This window comes from Oryctolagus cuniculus, chromosome 13 (genome assembly GCF_964237555.1).
Source record: "Oryctolagus cuniculus chromosome 13, mOryCun1.1, whole genome shotgun sequence".
NCBI lineage: Eukaryota > Metazoa > Chordata > Mammalia > Lagomorpha > Leporidae > Oryctolagus > Oryctolagus cuniculus.
This window is the reverse complement of record NC_091444.1, coordinates 98,116,570-98,136,480: the sequence shown is the minus strand read 5'-3', so window position 1 is coordinate 98,136,480 and position 19,911 is coordinate 98,116,570. Positions and strand designations below refer to the sequence as shown.

The following is a 19,911-nucleotide window of genomic DNA, read 5'->3' as shown; positions in this document are numbered from 1 at the left end:
TGTGGGGGTTTCATAACAGAAAGGAAAGCTGTTTCCCCTCTGCACTAAGCTATTCTTTCCCCTCAGTGCTTTCACAATTAAAAAAAGTGAAAGTGCTCCCTGAAATAGATCAAGACAAGTTTCTGTATCTCAAGAAACAGAGGGAAACTCATGAATATGTGATTCTGGAAAATGAGAAGTTTCTCACATTTCACATTCAACAACCATAACACTTTATAGCTAGATGACAGATAAGTCATTATCTACACATTAGTCTCATATGCATCAATAATGGGGATCAAATACATACATATACGTATAGCCAACTGACGACAAAAGTGCTCTGACCACACAGTGGAGTTAATGATAATATCCTCAAAAATGGTGCTGTCAAAACTGGATGCATGTACACAGAAGAATGAAATTAGATCCATATCTCTCACCACATACAAGAATCAACCAAACATAGATCAAAGACCTAATTTAAGCCTTGATATTTTGAAGTTTCTAAAAGAAAATGTAAGGGAAACACTCAACGACATCAGTATAGGGAACACCTTCATGGACAGGATCCCCACAGCTCAGGCAACAAAAGCAAAATTAAGCAAGTGCAACTGTATCAAACTCAGAAGCAAAGGAAATGACAGCAGTGGACAGACATCCAAAAGACCACACACAAAAAAAAATATCTGCAAAGCATCTATCTGACAAAGGATTAACATCCTGAATATATCGGCAACTTAAAAGGTCAAAAACAACATCAATTCAATTCAGAAAGGAAAAAGGGTTTACAGGCAGTTCTTGAAAAGGAGACTGAAAATGCAAATGTCCAACAAATATATGAAATAAAATGCTCAGCTCTAGACTTCAAGGAAATGAAATCAAAACCACAATGAGATATCTCCTCACCCATAACAGAATAGATAAAATCCAAAACACAGAGTAACAAATGCTGACAAGGATATGGTGAAAAAAGAACACTTAAACACTGCTGGGAGAAATCTTAATTAGTTTAGCCATTGTGGAAAACAATGTGGAGATGAGATGTGTGTGTGTGTGTGTGTGTGTGTGTGTGTGTTTTGACAGGCAGAGTGGACAGTGAGACAAGAGAAAGGTCTTCTTTTACCGTTGGTTCACCCTCCAATGGCCGCCACGGCCGGCGCGCTGCGGCCGGTGCACCGCGCTGATCTGAAGGCAGGAGCCAGGTGCTTCTCCTGGTCTCCCATGGGGTGCAGGGCCCAAGCACCTGGGCCATCCTCCACTGCACTCCCGGGCCACAGCAGACAGCTGGCCTGGAAGAGGGGCAACTGGTACAGAATCCGGCACCCTGACCGGGACTAGTACCCGGTGTGCCAGCGCCGCTAGGTGGAGGATTAGCCTATTGAGCCACGGCACCAGCCAAGATGTGTTTTAAAACCAGAAATAGATTTTCCACATCACAGTACTGTGTATATACCAAAATACTTGAACACAAGCTATCCAAGAGATACCTGCATCATGTTTTTAGCAGCACTGTTCACAACAGCCAAAATTTGGAACCCACCAAGGTGTCCATCATTAGATGAATGGGTAAAAAAAAATGTGGTATACATACACAATGGAATCTTACCCAGCCATAAAATGAATGAAATTCTACTATTTGCAGAAAAATGGACACAGCTGGAGCACATCATGTCATCATGTTGAGTGAAATAATCTGGACCCAGAAAGACAAATACCACATGTTCCCCCTTATATGAATTTAGGGAAAAAAAAAAAAAAAGAAAGGTGTGTGTGCATCAGCATTACTGCAACTACAGATTTGTAAAACTTTTATAACTTTGTGAAACCAATAGTTAACAATCTTACAGTACCAGTTTTAATGATCTGTAATTACTTTAAAATTTACTGCATAAGGGCGAAATGATCATTTTTCTACTCAATTATTGTTTACAGTCATTGTTAATATTCTCACTAAACTGGTATCATTTTGCTTTTTACTTGTTAAACTTATTTGTTAAAGTATTAAGCCTTTTTATTGTAATTTAATTTGAAAATTGGCTCTCTCAAAAACTAAACCAAGGACAAAGAAAAGGGAGAAGGAAACAGTGCAAGAGAATAAGGTGGAGGGCAGAAGGGACTATCATTAAGTTCTTACAACTGTGTCTACAAAGCACACTGAGTCTGGGACACACTAATTAAAATTAAAAGAAAATACAAAGAAAAATGATGTTCCCTACATCACTGCTCACCTATTTGCTAAAAAAGAAATGCAAAGACTCAATACAGAATAAGAAAATGAGGTACATTAAGTAAATAACAGATACAGAAACATTAACCATGAACAGTATGGTACATGAGAAAAAAAAAAAAACTACATATAATGGGCCAGGACGGCGGTGCACTAGGTTAATCCTCCGCCTGCGGCACCAGCATCCCATATGGGCACCGGGTTCTAATCCCGGCTGCCCCTCTTCCAGTCCAGCTCTCTGCTGTGGCCCGGGAGGGCAGTGGATGGCAGTGGATGGCCCAAGTGCTTGAACCCCTGCAACTGCATGGGAGACCAGGAAGAAGCACCTGGCTCCTGGCTTCGGATCGGCATAGCTCCAGCAATGGAAGCCATTTGGGGAGTGAACCAATGGAAGGAAGCCTTTTCTCTCTGTCTCTATCACTGTCTGTAACTCTAACCTGTCAAATAAATAAATAAAAATCTTTTTTTTCATTTTAAAAGATTTTAATTTTTTATTTTTTTATTTAGTAAATATAAATTTCCAAAGTACAGTTTATGGATTAGAATGGCTTCCCTCCCATAACTTCCCTCCCACTTGCACCCCTCCCATCTCCCGCTCCCTCTCCCATTCCATTCACATCAAGATTCATTTTCAATTATCTTTATATACAGAAGATTGATTTAGTATATATTAAGTAAAGATTTCATCAGTTTGCACCCACACAGAAACACAAAGTGAAAAATACTGTTTCAGTACTAGTTATAGTATTACTTCACATTGCACAACACATTAAGGAGAGATCCCACATGAGAAGTAAGTACACAGTGACTCCTGTTGTTGACTTAACAATGTGACACTCTTGTTTATGGCGTCAGTAATCTCCCTAGGCTCTAGTCATGAGTTGCCAAGGCTATGGAAGCCTTTTGAGTTCTCCGACTCTTACCTTGTTTAGACAAGGTCATAGTCAAAGTGGAGGTTCTCTCCTCCCTTCAGAGAAAGGTACCTCCTTCTTTGAAGACCTGTTCTTTCCACTGGGATCTCACTCACAGAGATCTTTCATTTAGGTCTTCTTCCCCCCCCCCCCCGAGTGTCTTGGCTTTCCATGCCTAAAATACTCTCATGGGCTCTTCAGCTATATCCAAATGCCTTAAGGCCTGATTTTAAAAAAAAAAAAAAAAACCTACATATGATGTCACAAGAAAAAATCTTTGAAACACAGGTTAACATGCCAATTAAAGTCACCTCATTCCACACTACAAATACTTGGGTTAAGTATCCACATCCAGCTCCTGACTCTAGCTTCCTATTAATGTGGACCTATAAGGCAGTTGTGATAGCCCAAGAAACTGAGTACCTGTTTCTGGCTCCTGACTCCAGCTTCCTGTTTTGTGGACATGGAAAGAAATGGTTATGGCTCAAGTATTTGGGCACCCATCACCCCTGTTGGAAACATGGAATGAGTTCCCAACTCCTCAACTCAGCCAGTCTCAGGACCAGTAGGTGTGGGAATTAGGAAGTGAACCAACAGGTGGGAGTCCTCTTTATATCTGTTTCTTGCATTTTGTGTGTGTGTGTGTGTGTGTGTGTGTGTGCAGGCATGTATCAGTATCTGCTTCTGAAATACATTTTCAATATAAAAATCGCATTTTTGAAAAAATGTTAACTTTATTGATTTGAAAGGCAAAGAGAGCCCTCCTATCTACTCCCTCACACCTCAAATGCCTGCAAACAGCTAGGACTTGGTCAGGATGAAGCTAGGAGCAAGGAACTCAGTCTCTCATGTAGGTGACAGGGACCCAGATACTTTTGCCATCACCTGATGTCTCCCAGAACACACACTGCCAGAAAAGCTGGAACTGGAGATGGATCCAGAATTCAAATCCTGGCACTGTAACACAAGACACAGACATCCCAAGGACTGACTTAACTCCCACACCAAATGTGTGCCCCCAAGAAAGCTTTTAGTACTGATGAATGACACCCAAAGGCTGTTAAAAAGCCTAAAGCTAGTATTAGGTGATCTTTCAAAACTAAAGGAAAACTCCCTTGGATTTTTTTGCATATCTTCCTTTCCCTTCATTTAGCATATTATAACAATTATGACAAGTTTTCCTCTCCAATCTCTTCATTTGTAATGCCTAACTGAAGTCCGGTCCTGATTTCATAATGAGTACAGGCAAAAAACAATCATTTTTCACTGGTTAATATTAATATATGTCTGCTTAGTAACAATTCATGTCAACAGAAATAAATAGGAAATGACAACAGCAATAACAAAAAAAACCCTTGATAATCTTAAATTTTCTCTCCACATCAGTCACATAAAAAAAAATTTAAAGAAACTCAAACTCTGTGACAACAGGGAAAATCCTCCACACTGTAAATTTAAGACAAAAATATTTCAAATACATCTGCCTATCCCATCAGTTTAAAAATATTCTAGAATGCACGGTAATTATTCCTTTTAATTTATTAAAACCAAAGTAAGAGTTTTTATTGGAAACAACAAAAAATAAATAATTAAAATACATAAAATATACCACCGGACAACATTTTGTCCCAGAAGGAATACAGGAGTGCCCAGCCACTCTCCCAGGGTGCGGCCCATCATCTGTGTGCCGGCTGCTGCTTCCCAGACCCTCCAGGAATAGTGAGGGCCCTGTCAGACACTCGGGTTGCAACCTGAAATGGATGTTCACTCCTGCCACAACCTGTAGCCACAGTCTCATCAGCACCCAAAGCACAAAGCCAGCTAAATGCTGTGGACGACAACCTCCAGGCAAGAGAGGCTGGTCCTGGCACACCCGCCATCTGGCTCTCCATCTGCACTGCCAACACCTGGACGCTCTCAACCCAGCACAACCAGGATCACCAACTCTGGAAGCCGGCGGTTCCCAGATGATGCAGGAAACTCACTGCTAGCAGGCAGCCTGTCCCCAGGTGAAACGCTGTGGACAACTAGCACCCAAAGAATATTGACCCCTCACCCTCCCTTTCCTCTTGGACGCCATGATGCAAAGGCAGGGGGAGGGGAGCATCTCTGTGTGCAGGCCATGAAAACCCGAGAGGCCCACCGGCTCCAAGGGGACCTGCACCCCACACTTCCCTGCCCGTGGCCTAAGGCTTCTTCGCCACTGCCTCTCCACTGCTGCCTGCTTCTCTGCACTACCCAACACACTGCCACAGTCAACGCCACCTCCGAACTGCACGTCCCTGCCCACAATGCCCCACGCTCCACCAACGCAGACTCCCCTTTCCCAGCCTGCAACGCCTCACACTTCCAAGGCACCGCTGTGCCGCCGCCCAGGAGGAACTACACTTCAGCGCCGCTGCCCCTCGTCTCACCAGCTCCCCCGCCACCTGGTGACCCTAGCCGCCCTCTGTGTTGCTGCCGCCACCATAGACTTACACCTCCCTGCCTAGGAAGCCCCACGCTTCACCGAGGCAGACTTAGAGCCATGCTTCCCCACCAATGACGCCAACGCTTCACCAAAACCACTCCACGGGTCGCTGCCACCACCTACTTTACCCCTGCTGCTCAAAGTGTCCCTGTCGCCGACCACCCCATGCTTCGTGGAGTCACTGCTGCCTCATCCTTCTTCTCTGCTGCCCACCGCCGAACTGCGCTTCCCTGCCCTTGATGCTCCATGTGACACTGACGCCCACACCCACATCGCTACCCACCTGGACACTGAGGCTGCCACCTCTGCCGGCCAACACGGAACTGAGCAAAGCTGCCGCCACGGCCTGGTTCCCGCCGCTGAAGACTTCTGCTCCCCTGCCCGCCCAGAATGCCGCAATCCTCACCAACACCAACACCGAGGCACGCTTCCCCACCCAGGACGCCGGATGCTTCCCCACTGCCCACCTCACTGCCACTGTGCTGCTACTCGTTGCTGTCATGGATGCAGATCTGTGCTGCCTCGCAGACGGCCACAGATATGCAGTCGCCACTGCTGCCCCGTCCTTCCTCTCCGCTGCCCGCCGCGGAACTGTGCTTCCCTGCACACGACACCCCATGCAAGGCTGACGCTGACGCCTCCGAGGCCTCTGCTACCGACACTGAAGCCCCTGCCGGAGGACACAGACCTGCGGCCCCTGCCGCCCCTTGGTTCCCCACTGCTGCCAGACAGGCAGCCACCACCGAAGTCTTCTGCTTCCCCGCCCGATGCTTCTTCACCGCCACCACTGCCTGCTTAGCCATTGCTGTCCAACGTGTCACCACTGCCACCAGTACACACCTGCTCTTCCTGGCCGACCGCCCAACACTTCCCAAGTTGTTGCCGCCGGATCCTTCTCTCCGTGGCCGGCCACTGAACTGCACTTCCCCGCTGGTTCTGCTGATACTACCAACGCCAAAGCCTCATGCAGGCAGACGCCCCACAGGCACCGACGCTGACTCCTACGGCGCATGGGACGCCACTCCCACGCTGACCTGCCTGAGGCCGCGGCCAGCCCAGGTGTTCTCTAACTTTCTTAGCAGGCCAGTGCTTCGCCAAAGGCCCTCTGAGCAGCCGAGAACTCAGGACTGTTGGGCAGACCCCACTCTCCTTACAGGGCGTCAACAAACAGTGAGTAGACCTGGCCGTGGGAGGGACACCTGAGCCGCGGGTCCAGCGGGCAGGGAAGTGGAAGTCTCACTCACCAAGCGGAGTGGAGGACCAGGGAGCCCCAACGTCACTGACGGTACATACCTGCAGACACTTCCCCAGAGTCCCCGCTACCACCACTGCATCCTTCTCCTCGGCTGCCCACAGACGAACTGGGCATCCCTGCTCTCCCACGACGCCCCATGCTACCCCAACGCTGGCAGCCATTGCCAGCATTTGGGCAGTAAACTGGAATAGTAACTAAAAAAGAAAAAAATAGAAAAAGTTTTCCACAGGAGTACTAAAATATGGTCTACTATTAAATATAAATTAATAAATACTAATACATTAATATGTTCAAATATCAGAATTCTATACCAAGTTTAATTCCAGGAATTAAAGGAAGACTTGAGAAATCTAAAAGTATATGGGGCCAGCCTTTTGTCATAGCAGTTTAAGCTGCTGCCTTCAATGCCGATATCCCATATGTGTGCTGGCTCCCATCGACTCCCGTGCCAATTCAGCTCCCTGCTGATGGCCGGGGAAAGCAGCAGAGGGAGGCCTAAGTGCTGGGGCCCCTGCAACCAACGTGGGAGACACAGAAGAACCTTCTGGCTCTTGGCTTCGGCCTGGCCCAGCCCTGGCCACTGGGGTCACTTGGGGAATGAACTGGCAGATGAAAGATCTCTGTCTCTCCCTCTAACTCTTTCAAATAAATAAACCTAAAATATATATAACTATATATATAATGTATAAAAACTATATATAACTCAGCTCACCCCATTTACAGATAAAAAAAAACAAAAACAAAAAAAGATCATTAAAATATGTTAATGTTGATATTTGCTAAAATTCAACAAGCAACCCCTAACAAAATAAGACCGAGTAAATACTTCTTTAATCAGAAATATTCAAAGACATGTATTACTATCACTTTTCTTTAACACTCTGCAAATAAAGTTGCCAAGTGTTAAAAATTCTTGATAGCTTAACTAGTACTCAAAAAGTATTTTACACTTTATGCTCTGTGTGGGTGCAAACTGATGAAATCTTTACTTAATATATACTAAATTGATCTTCTGTATATAAAGATAATTGAAAATGAATCTTGATGTGAATGGAATCTGGGAGAGGGAGCGGGAGATGGGAGGGGCTGCGGGTGGGAGGGAAGTTATGGGGGGGGGGGGAAGCCATTGTAATCCATAAGCTGTACTTTGGAAATTTATATTTAAATAAATAAAAGTTAAAAAAAATTCTTGATAGCTAACAAGCAATTATAAATAGTCCTTATAGTATTTTTATAAAAAGTGAATAAAAATAAAAAATTCTTGATAGCTAATAAGCAATTATAAGTAGTACTTATAATATTTTTATTTAAAATGAATAAATACAGGTTACTTATGTATGTTGCTGTGTTTGTTTTCTGAACAACAGTGTATTTCTACAAGACAAAAAAGTGACTTCAGCTCTAACACGTGTAGGCTACCAGAAAAGACAGGCATTTTGGAGAGCTTTACATGAAATATTACAGGGTATTTTTGCTTTACTTACCTTGTAATGCAGTCAATGTTGGTGATTTGCTTCTGGTTCCTTATGATCTCAATGGATGCCCAAAGATGCTGGATAGCTTCTGTATCTGCCTGTTGTCTTTTTGTTAAGCGTGCCATGACTTATTTACTTCTTTAGCTGTAGTGACAGACAAAAACACATGAAAAAGAACACCGATTACAAGATGAATTGGCAACATAGTGAGTAACAAGTATATTAATAGCAGCCCTCAACTTGCATATTCATTGTCTATCTTTACTAGGACATAGCTGGTATTCAACAACACAATTCATTCAGGGTCACAATACTTAAAATGTCAAAAGAAAGGACTCAAGTACAAAAACCACTGTATTTCTCTCAGAATTATCAAATAATAGTTTACTGAAACTTAACATACTTAAATTAGAAAGATTCATATTTAGGGGCTGGCGCTGTGGCATAGCAGGTAAAGCCACCACCTACAGTGCTGGCATCCCATAAGGGCACAAGTTCAAGTCCCAGCTCCTCCACTTCCAATCCAGCTGCTATGGCCTGTGAAGTCAGTCGAAGATGGCCCGGGTCCTTGGGCCCTTGCACCCATATGGGAGACCCTGCAGAAGCTCCTAGCTTCAGATCAGCACAGATTCTGTGGCCATCTAGGGAGTGAACCTGCAGATGGAAGACCTCCCTCTCTCTGCTCTGCCTCTCTGTAACTGCCTTTCAAATAAATACTTCCTTTTTAAAAAATGATATATATTTAAGACGTGGCAGACAAGAATGCTAACATGACTTTTAACTTCAATGCTTCAATGAAGGTGCTTGCATCTCTATGCAGCAGCTGCTTCAATCAAAGAGGTCAGGCCCACATATATGATTGTAGAGTTGCTACCATAGATCAAATCTTCATTATTTTATACGTATGTTACTAAAAGCAAGGAAATCATAAGTTATTCCCTACAATCAATTTCCATGTATGGGTTCCACTCATTAAAACACCACTAAACGAAACTGCTGTCAGGGACACACATATTTACTACTCTCCGAGGTTATCATTTTCTGAAATCTTTGCGTGCCTACATTTGACAACTGAAATATAATACTTTGAGGACATAGGCATCAGCCTCTCAAATCTAAGTTGTACAAAAAAAAAAAAAAAAAAAAAAGGACAGCCCCAACTGTTTCCATTTCATTAGGACAAGAAAGGCATCCACATTCACCTTGGAATCATATATTTGGCCAAATGTTCAGTGGAGTACTTTTCTTTTTTATTAAATTATTTTTAAAACCTTAACTGATTTCTTTTTTCTACTTTTTAACCTTTTTTATGAAAGAAACCTTGAAAATTATTAGAATGATAGACTACAGCAGTAAAGTCCTTGGCACATTATTGAGTTAGTAACTACAGGATGAAAACGTAAGGAACAAATACCTTATAGGCATTCACTAAGGGGAGAAATAGGAGGGGAACCATCCTCTTTGCAGCGGTTAGCCAAAGAGGCTAGGAATCAGTAATCTCCCTATGCACCAGTCATGAGTTTCCAAGGCTATGGAAGCCCCTTGAGTTCTCCGACTCTTATCTTGCTTAGACAAGGTCCTTGGAAACTCATGACTGGTGCATAGGGAGATTACTGATGCCATAAACAGGAGTGTCAATTTGTAAAGCCAACAACAGGAGTCACTGTGCACTTACTCCTCATGTAGGATCTCTGTCCTTAATGTGCTGTACATTGAGACTTAATGCTATAACGAGTACTCAAACAGTATATTTCACTTTGTGTTTCTATGGGGGTGCAAACTGTTGAAATCTTTACTTAATGTACACTAAACTGATCTTCTGTATATAAAGAGAATCGAAAATGAATCCTCATGTGAATGGAAGGGGAGAGGGAGTGGGAAAGGGGAGGGTTGTGGGTGGGAGGGACGTTATGGGGGGGAAGCCATTGTAATCCATAAGCCGTACTTCGGAAATTTATATTCATTAAATAAAAGTTAAAAAAAAAAAAAAGAGGCTAGGAAGAGGCCCATGTAGGTCCAATAAGAGAGTGCCTGGGTTTAATTCTGGGTTTCATCCTGGGATTCCAGCTTCCTACAAACATGGTTCCAGTGAGACAGCTGATGCTGGCTCCAGTAGTTATCTCACAGTTGCCCACTTGAGAGACCTGAATTGTGCTTCAAAGCCTTGGTTCCCAGCTTCAGCCTGGTCATGTTCCAGGAGCTGTAGGAATACTGGGATTGATCCATCTATGGGATCTGTTCTTGTTTGAACTGGCACATGCCTGTTTCTCTTCTTTCTCTTTTGAATAGTTTTTAAGACAGAAGAACCAATCCCTCACACACACATACACACACACACACACACACACACACATAAATAAACAAACATAAGAGATCATACCTGCTGGTGGCCATGGTCTCTTGGGAGCCGATGAGGCTGCCTGCCCCACTGATGGGAGGGGTGGTGTGTTGCTGGAGATGCCACCGTACACAGCTATGGGGGTGCTGAGAAGGTGGACATGGCTGGGAGGCCACTGTTGACCTCGGCTCCATGCGGCTAGTAGTCCATATGCTCCTAGCACATGCTACCAAATGCACTGTGGCCTCAAAACCCATCACCACTGCCCATCCAGAGGGGCAGGCGGATGAGCTCCCATCCAGCATGGGCCTGAAACCATCCTGGTCTGAGGGGCTCTGGAGCTCCAAGGAAGGGTGCAGGCTGGCCAGTAGAAGGCTGCAGAGCAGGTGCTACAGGGAGTCTTGGCAGATGGGTAGACACAGGCATCCCTGCCTTAGTCGTCACTTAAGCTGGGATGGAGGTGGGAGGGTACGATGAGGAAGGAAGAACAAGTAGAATCTTCTGGACATTCTTGATCTGTGGGCCCAGTGGCCACCTGAGGCTCTGCCCCAAGGGTTGCCAGGTTAGGAGGCATTGTACTGGGTGCTACCCTTGATGTCTGAGAAAGACAATGGCCCGGGGCTGCGCAGGGCCAGCGTGCCCGTCAGGAACCTGACCTGAGTCAAGCCACCAAAAGCTGTGTCTCTCCAGAAGGTGGGATACCCGCCCCACTGGCCTCCCTTGCCTCCAAGTCCAGGTCCAGGTCCCAGGAATGTGAACCAAGAAAGGCTGCCGTGGGACTCACTGAAGTGGGTCCTTCACTGTAGCTCTGGCCGGGGTCAAACGAGGAGGTGTTCTGGTCGCCAGCATCCCAGGATCCTGAGCCGGGCCCGTCCTCCGAACCTGTTCCTCTGAGCTGTGTGCTGGCCAAGGAGACAGGCCAGCCCTTTCCACTGGCCATGGGCAGCAGGAACATCATGCTGAACTCCAGGAGGTCACTGAGCTCCTTGTCCGAGCCACGGGTGCTATTACCTGGGGGTGTTTCATTCTCCAGTGGTTGCAGCCAGTGCAGGGACCAGGGCAGGCTCCTTAGACCTGCAGGGCATTGTTGGGCTCCCAGCTCCCAGAATGCAGCAGCATGTAGCAGGGCCTCCCAGGACAAAGTGGCATGGCAGCCGAGCCCCCAAGAGTCACACGTGGGCAGCAGGGCCCGGGCCTCTTCCCCCATGCAGCCAGCCGGGGTGCTGTGCCAGTAGTGCCCACCACCTTGCATCAGGTCCATCCAGCTCCAACCTGCTAAGCCCACGGCCACTGACACTGCTTCAGATTCCTGGTGTGGGAGAAGCCCCGAGCCAACGACTCAGGCCAGTCTAGCCTGTGCTTCTATGTCAAAAAGTAAATAACAAAACCTGTCCCCAATACAATGCCACACAGTACTTCTCAGGTTTTCTAAAAGGAGTTAATATCCAGACTATATAATTACTCAAAAAACCCAGGGCTAAAAAAAAAACCCAAAAAACAACAGCAACAACAACAAAAAAACAAACAAAACCACCAATTTTTAAACTAGGCTGAAGAACTTAACATACTCATCTCAAAAGAAGACATGCACATGTCCAGTAGTTACATGAAGAAATTCTCCACATCATTAATCAACACAAAAATGCAAGTTAAAACCAGAATAAGATTATCATCTCACTCCAGGTAGAATAACTATCATGAAGAAAACAAAAAATAACAAAGGGTGGCATGGATTTCAAGACTGGTGAAATTTTTTTAGTGTTTTGTGGGAAGGCAAATTAGCACAACCATTATGGAAAATAGTATGGGAGTCTCTCTAACAAAACAGAACTGAGCAAAATCCCGCAATTCCATTACTGGGTATACGTCCAAAAGACAAGACATCAGTGCATCAAAAGGATATCTCCATTCCATGTTTATGGAAGTGCTACTCACAACAGCTGAAATATGGAATCGGCCTATGACTGTGATTCAGCAACTGGATGTACAAAGTATAATATATCCACAAAGGACACCAAGCAATGAAATGCCACCCAGAACATAATTAAATAATTGTGAAGAGTGAAGAGCATCCATGCCTCCAGATGGCCGCTCCTAAATGATTACATATGACAACTTCCTTTTCAAGAACTAGCCCTCTCTAACTTGACTGCCATCCTATTTCCTCAAGAAAATTTTACGTATATTTAGAAGTAGAATAAATTAGTAAGTTTGTCTCCACTTTCATATGCAAATGTAATTTTAACTAAATTTTTTAAAAATGCTAGTTAGCATTAAGTCTTAATGCTAACATTGAGTAAAATAGGAATAAATATGGCTTACATTGGAAAAATCATTTACTGTTTGATAGAAGCACCAAAACCATTTGTAAATTCAGTCTGCATAAGCTGGAAAGAGGGAGTACTGCAGGAGGGCTGTAATAGATTCCTCATGCCTTCATTTAATAATAGATTCCTAACATCTCATCATCAACCCCTTCTTCGATGGAAATGCAAGTAGGAAAAAATGTTAAATTGGAAATTCTGGGGCCAGCGATGTGGCATAGTTGGTAGGGCCACCATCTGCAGTGCCAGCATCCCATATGGGTGCTGGTTTGAGTCCTGGTTGCTTCACTTCGATCCAGCTCTCTGCTATGGCCTGGGAAAGCAGAAGAGGATGGACCAAGTCCTTGGGCCCCTACACCAACCTGAGAGACCTGAGGGAAGCTCCTGGCTCCAGACAGATGCAGTTCCAGCTGTTGTGGCCATTTGGAGAGTGAACCAGCAGATGGAAGACTTCTCTCTTTCTTTGCCTCTGCCTCTCTGTAACTCTGCCTTTCAAATAAATAAATTAATAAATATTAAAAACAAAGCCTGAAATTCTTATTCTCCATGATATTCATAGGCTTTTTGCCTTACAAAGCCTACTGTTTGAGTTATCCTACTAGGCATATGTGTGTCGTCTCCCTGAAATTGAGTATAAACCAACCTACTTGAGGATTAAAGCCAACTCTCAACAGACCATACCTTCCATTTTCTAAACTACATACAAATTTCAACATTAAAGTAATTTAAAATATACAATGGCTACCTTTAATTCAAGCAAGCTAACAGTATATACATTATGTACCTCTCAATGCATACTAACTTCTGTATCTATGGTTTCAAAGTTATCACACTAGCTTAAATATAATTTTATGACATCAGGGCCATAGCAAAAAAAATCTCAAGATGTTTTAATAATTTAAGTAAATATTTACCTTTGCCCTTAATATGTTTTCTTTCAAATGCTTCCACAACAGGTAAACCTTTAAAAGGGACTCTATGCCAATGGTTTTCATTCTATTTCAAACTGTATACACAGGGTAAAACTCCAAATGAGAGTCTGGAACTGTTCTGTATAAAGTAAGTGAACTAAATGTTTTCCAGTAGTGATTGGAAATCTGTGACAGATATCAATATAGACCAGACAAACCAGAAAGAACAAGAATGGTATGGCAAAACTCTTGGTAATTTGTCAAGACAACCTAAAATCAGTGCTACAAATGAGGCATAGGGGGTCTATGTTACTTAGCTGCAGTAGGAAGAGGCTTCGTGACTGTCACCCAAGGTTTACTGCACTTTTTGAGAAAGAAGGAAGTAGTTTCAAAATCAGAGCCATTAATCTACGTTTTCTCCAAGTGAAATACCATGTTGACATTTTAGAACCTAACATTTAGTTACACAATTCTGACATCAAACACCATGAGGTTTGATTTGAATTTAATGCATGACTGCATTCCTTCATTGAGTCATTTAAGCACATATTCAGGCCTATCATGTCACTACCTTTAGCAGGCAAGAGAGATTCAAAGATAAATCTGACATGTGGTCCTTGCCCAAAATGCTTACTTTGCAGTACAATGAAAAAGCGTGGAGGCAAATTCAATGCTCTCTGTTAACCGATGCTCTTGAAAATTGTGTTTTTAATTAAGAGTGCTATTTTAAATCTCATGCATGATGTAGCTCACCAACATCCATTCTTAGTTTCATTACTTAGAAGTATGTAGTTTAAACAGGTCTGTTTGTCCTCAGTTTTTAAAAAAATGATCCATATCTCCTCCCATACTTCCTTAAAAAAAAATCAAAACAACTTCTCCAAAGGCTTGTTGATATTCACTATATACAGCAGTATCCCGTAAACAAGTCCTGAAGGCAGCTTGTGCAGAATAAACAATCCATGGGGGAGCAAACACATCTGACTTCTCCTCAGAAACCACACAAGGAAAAACTGAGTGGAGAAAACTATTTTAAGCATGGAGAGAAAAACTACCAAACTGAAATTTGGTATCCTGAAACTTGTCTTTCTAAAGTGAAGAAGAAATAAATGTTTGGCAGGGAAAAATTGTACATTTTGTTGCCAGAAGACTATCTTGCAAGAAATGCCAACAGTTTTCTGGAGAGGAAGAAAATCATATAGGTCAGAAACTTGGATCTACATAAAAAGGAAGAACATGAGAAAAAAAAATAGCAGTAAAATATAAATTTTACTTTTTTTATTCTTAATTTACTAATGGGATTGCTGAAAATAATGATAGCAACACATTATATATTATTTTAATACATATTAATACAATACATACACAAAAATGGCATACATAATATTCATATTTACATATTACATGTGTATATATTTTTCTATCACTGAAAAGAAAATGTGCATGAGGGCTGAAGGAATGGGAGGAGATGGGGAATATTTTGTTATTATGAGGCACTCACAGTATCCAGGAAGCAGAATATTTGAAAATAGACTGAGATTAGCTGTAAATGCATGTTGCAAACTCAAGGGCAGCTACTAAACAAACATTGAAAATGTTACAAAATGGAGCAGGCATATAGTCCAGTGGTTGGGAAACAAGCATCCTGAATACCAGAGTTTAATCCTTGCCTGCAGCTCCTGAATCCAATCTCTCTCTTTTTTTTAAATGATTTCTTTGGAAAGAGGGGTTGGGGGGAGAGGGAGAGGGAGAGAAAGGGAGAGAGAGAGAGAGAGACAGAGATTCCATCACTGGTTCTTCCATCTGCTGGTGAGGCTGAGGCCAAGGCTGGGCTGCAGAGTCTGAAGGAAAGTATGTCTGAGGTGGAACAGATGTAAAGTGAGGGCAATATGGAGGCCAAGGAGAGGGAGGCCAGCACGGAAGCCTACAAGGTGGTTGAGTCTGGTGTAGTGCACAGCAGGGAAGGTGAGGCCATGATAGAAGAGTTGGCAGGTGAGGCACAAGTGGAGGACTCAAAGGAGGGTAAGACTGCAGTGGAGAAACAGAGGACAGTTAGACTGGTGTGGAGGACTAAGAGGGATGTGAGGCTATCATGGAGGTCCACAGGAAAGGCTTATGTTGAGAACCACAGTGAAGGCTAGGCTTAGGTGGATGACTATAGAGAGGGTAGAAACTGGACAGAAGACCAGAGAGAAAGTGATCCTTAGGTGGTGGATCACCAGAAGGGTTATTCCAGGGATGAGCCACAAAAGGAAGGTGAGGACAGTGTCAAGGAATAGAAAGAATGCGAGGCTGGCACAGAGAATGAGGAGGGTGAGGGTGGCATTGCTGAGAAGGAGGGAGAGGGTGGCACTGAGGATGAGAAGGAAGTTGGAAGTCACAGTGGCACACAAGCAGTGCAAAGCCAGGATGGAGGCCCACAAGGAAGATGAAGCTGGGGTAGAGCACCACAGGAAAGGTGAAGTTATGGCAGATTTGGTGGATGAAACCCATGTGAAGGGCTAGAAGAGTGAGGCTACAGTGGACCAACAGAAGGAGAATAAGATTGGAGTGGCATGGAGGACCAGGGGGAAGGTGAGGCTGGTACTGAGGACCAGAGGGAGGGTGAGGCTGGTGTTCAGGGCCAAGAGAGTGAGGGTTGGCTGGAGGGTCAGAAGGAAAGTGATTCTAGTATGGCAGCCAGAAGGAAACTGAACCCAGTGTGAATTACAAAGGGTGGAGGCCAGGATGTAGGCCCCACAAAGAGGTCGAGGCTGGTGTAGAGTACCACAGACAGGTTGAGGATATGGTAGAAAACTGTAAGGATGAAACGGATGTGGAAGTCTAGAAGAAGGGTGCAGTTGTAGCAGGGAAACAAGGGAAACACAACGGAGGTAGAAGATGAGGATGAGGTGTGGTTGTTTTTGTGGACCAGAGGTAGAGTGAGGCTGGCCTTCACAAGAGGGTGAGGATGGTGTGCAGGACCAACTGGGATGATGAGGCTCGTATGAAGGCGGGGAGGAAAGTGAGTCCAATGTGGTGGGCCAGAAGGAATGGGAGGATATATAGAGAGGACGGAGTGGGAGGCAAGTATGTAGGCCCTCAAGCAGGTTGAAGCTAATATAGAGTAGGAGGGATGGTAGTGCAATGGTGGAAAACTGGGGGGATGAGGGTCTGGCAGATGACTAGAATGTAAGGCTGCAATGGAGAAAACAGAGGGAGAATGAAGGCATACACAGAATACAACATTTTTAATGACATATGAGAGTAAGTGATGCAGTTGGGAACCAAACTCTGGATTGAAATCCAAATTCCATACATGACCAAGCACCACTTTTGATTCAATTTCCTGCTAATACACACAGGGAGGCAGTAGATCAAGTTGACTCAGTTATCTGGTTCCTTTCCACCAATGTGGGAGGCTTGGATTGAGTTCCCGGCTCCTAGCTTTGGCCTGGCCCAGCCCCAGCAGTTGCAGGCAGTCAAGCAGTGAAGCAACAGAGGAAAGAACTCTGTTGTGATTACTTTACCAAGCAGGTCGGACCGAAGTGATTTTCCCAAAAGATCTCCATTGCTTTAGAAATGGACCTGATAGGAGCTGGCACTAAGGCTTGATGGGTTAAGCTGCAGCCCACAATGCCAGCACCCCATGTGAGCACAGGTTCGAGTCCCAATGCTCCACTTCATTCCAGCTCCCTGCTAATCTGCCTGTGAAGGCAGTTGATGAGGGCCTAAGTGCTTGGGTACATCCACCACTTTGGGAGACCCGAATGCAGTTCCAGGCTTCTGCCTTTGGCCTGACCTTTCCATTGTGGCCATTTGGGGAGTGAAATAGCAGATGGAAGATCTCCCTGTCAACTCTGCCTTTCAAACAAACAAGTCTTTAATAAAATGGACCTACAAGACCTGGTTCCCTGAGACCAAATGTTTTACGATAGCCAGTTTCAGTATTTCCCGATACCGATCAGCAAGTAAGCATTCTGTATGTTAAGGAAGTATTTAGTTCTATTTAATCACTTCCTTCCTGAGTTTTTCATTAACAAAGATTTACATTATATCCTTCAAATAATACAAATAAATAGAAGTTTTGTGCCAGCAGCAACTTAGATGTTGCCAAATCAATACTTACAAATCCTTGAGCCTCTAGCATTCACTTATGTGAATTTGACTGCTATTTGCTTTAATTCCTTTGATTGCTTCTTATTTGGGTGGAGTACAATCTTACTATAAAGCAGAACAGATGATAATTATGTCAAACATAAAATTATAAAGACTGCCTAGCAGTTGAATAGTTAATTTACAGGAGTGAAAAGGCAGTGAAATACACTAAATGACTGAAAACCAAAGCAGATTTTACAAAAACATCTAAAACCAAAGCAGGTTTTACAAAAACATCTAACGCATGTTATCAAGTTTGAATCCTTGCGTGCTATCTACTCCTGCAAACACATGAACTATATTCTGTTTTTAAAAACAAAGTATGAAACATCTGACATACACAGAGTCCATTCTTAATCTCAACTGCAAAACAGATTGTCAGCTTTCTCAAATCGGTAACACTTCCATAGGCCTTTTACTCAGAACTGGGAATGTTATCACTTCGCAGAGTTCATGACATGAAATTTGGGGAATCAGAAGCTGTCCTTCACAATTGTTTCCATAGTGAAACAAGGTTTGGTTGCCCCACTGAAGGATCTTAGAGAGACCATCACTTGCTGCTCCTCTGCAGAGGAGCCACACTGGACCGGATGCTTGTTGTTCCCCTTTTACAAGTCTTTTCTATAGTAAAGTAAGAATAAGCAAACAGCGAACTCCCAAAGCAAGAATGAGTAGAGAGAAATGAGAAAGAACGAAGCAACGAACTTCCCCGCAAACTCTCCAACGCACTCTCCAACCAACCCACACCACTGTGCCGTCTCCCTCCTCTTTTATAGTCCTCTTCCACCGATCCCAACTCGGCTACCCACACGCCGAGCATGCTGCTCTCCTCCAATCAGGAGCAGCTCCTGCAGTTTATTGGTCGAACTGGAGGCAGCTGCGCAGAAGCTGTTTACTCCTCTCCCAGCGCCATATTGTGGGAGAGCAGATGCATAGAATAAGTTTTAATTCCAGTAACTTAGTCTAGTCCGAGTTGCTCCCCACAATCACTCTTTTCAGGCTCCTGATTCCATGAACGTCTCCATGAACGGACAACAATATAATACTTGGAATGACTCCAGCATCACGTCTTTGTCTAGAAATTTGAATTACCAAGTTTTATAAAATACTGATTCTAAATGCTGCATAGTCTCACAAGTACTTTTCCCATCAGCAACACTGAAATGAAATGACTGTAAAGGTTACTTTCAAAGCCTACACTAAGGCCCTGCAGTCAGATTTTTCTACCACTTCTTTGAGTAAGTTCCCACATGTGAATAGAGACAACTGTACCATAGTACTTTGGTTGTATTCTATCAAAAGAGTGTAATGCTCTTGATTCCACATTGAAAATACTATTCACAAAACACCCATGGTGGCCTGTGTGTACACAATTATCATTTAGATTCCTACCACTACTCATGAATCTGGCCACAACAATTACTCTGCTCTGCTCATCCTCCTTGATGGTAACTCTCTTTAAAGGCAAAAAATGTGGGTCAACATGGATACTGGGTGGAACGTATGGGGAGTTGGGAATAACAACATTCACTGAGAAAGACTGAAAACAACTACAACATTTATAAGAATGAGGCAAGAGGAATAGAAATCACATCCTTGATCTGAAAAATATTCATGACCAGGCGCAGAAAAGTCTATGTACATCTCCTATAATATCCCCAGCACAACTTAAACATTTTGGAACTCTTAACTTCTTCAAAGCTGGAAAACAACAGTATCTATCTCCTTTCCATTGTTAAGAATGACTTGTACTTGAATGCTTTTATGATTTTTTTAAAACCTTTCATGTTTCCCTCATAATATGCCAAGAAGAAGGTGGAATACTGATGGTTATGTGAACAGACGATTTACATGGTAGTATTAGAAAGTGAAAACAGTCCT

At 43.6% G+C, this 19,911-nt stretch overlaps 1 protein-coding gene across 2 annotated transcripts in view; it reads right to left on the bottom strand.

The window, feature by feature from the left end:
• LOC127489251 (ankyrin repeat domain-containing protein 26) overlaps positions 1-15,176 on the bottom strand; it is a 235,550-nt gene extending 220,374 nt beyond the window's left edge. For both annotated transcript variants that reach the window (XM_070056031.1, XM_070056032.1), the window contains exons 1-3: positions 10,701-15,176; positions 8,330-8,464; positions 6,884-7,039 (exon numbers count right to left, since the gene is read on the bottom strand). The gene's annotated coding sequence lies outside the window, so the exon portion shown is untranslated. The remainder of the gene's footprint in view (positions 1-6,883; positions 7,040-8,329; positions 8,465-10,700) is intronic.
• Positions 15,177-19,911: the final 4,735 nt, after the last annotated feature.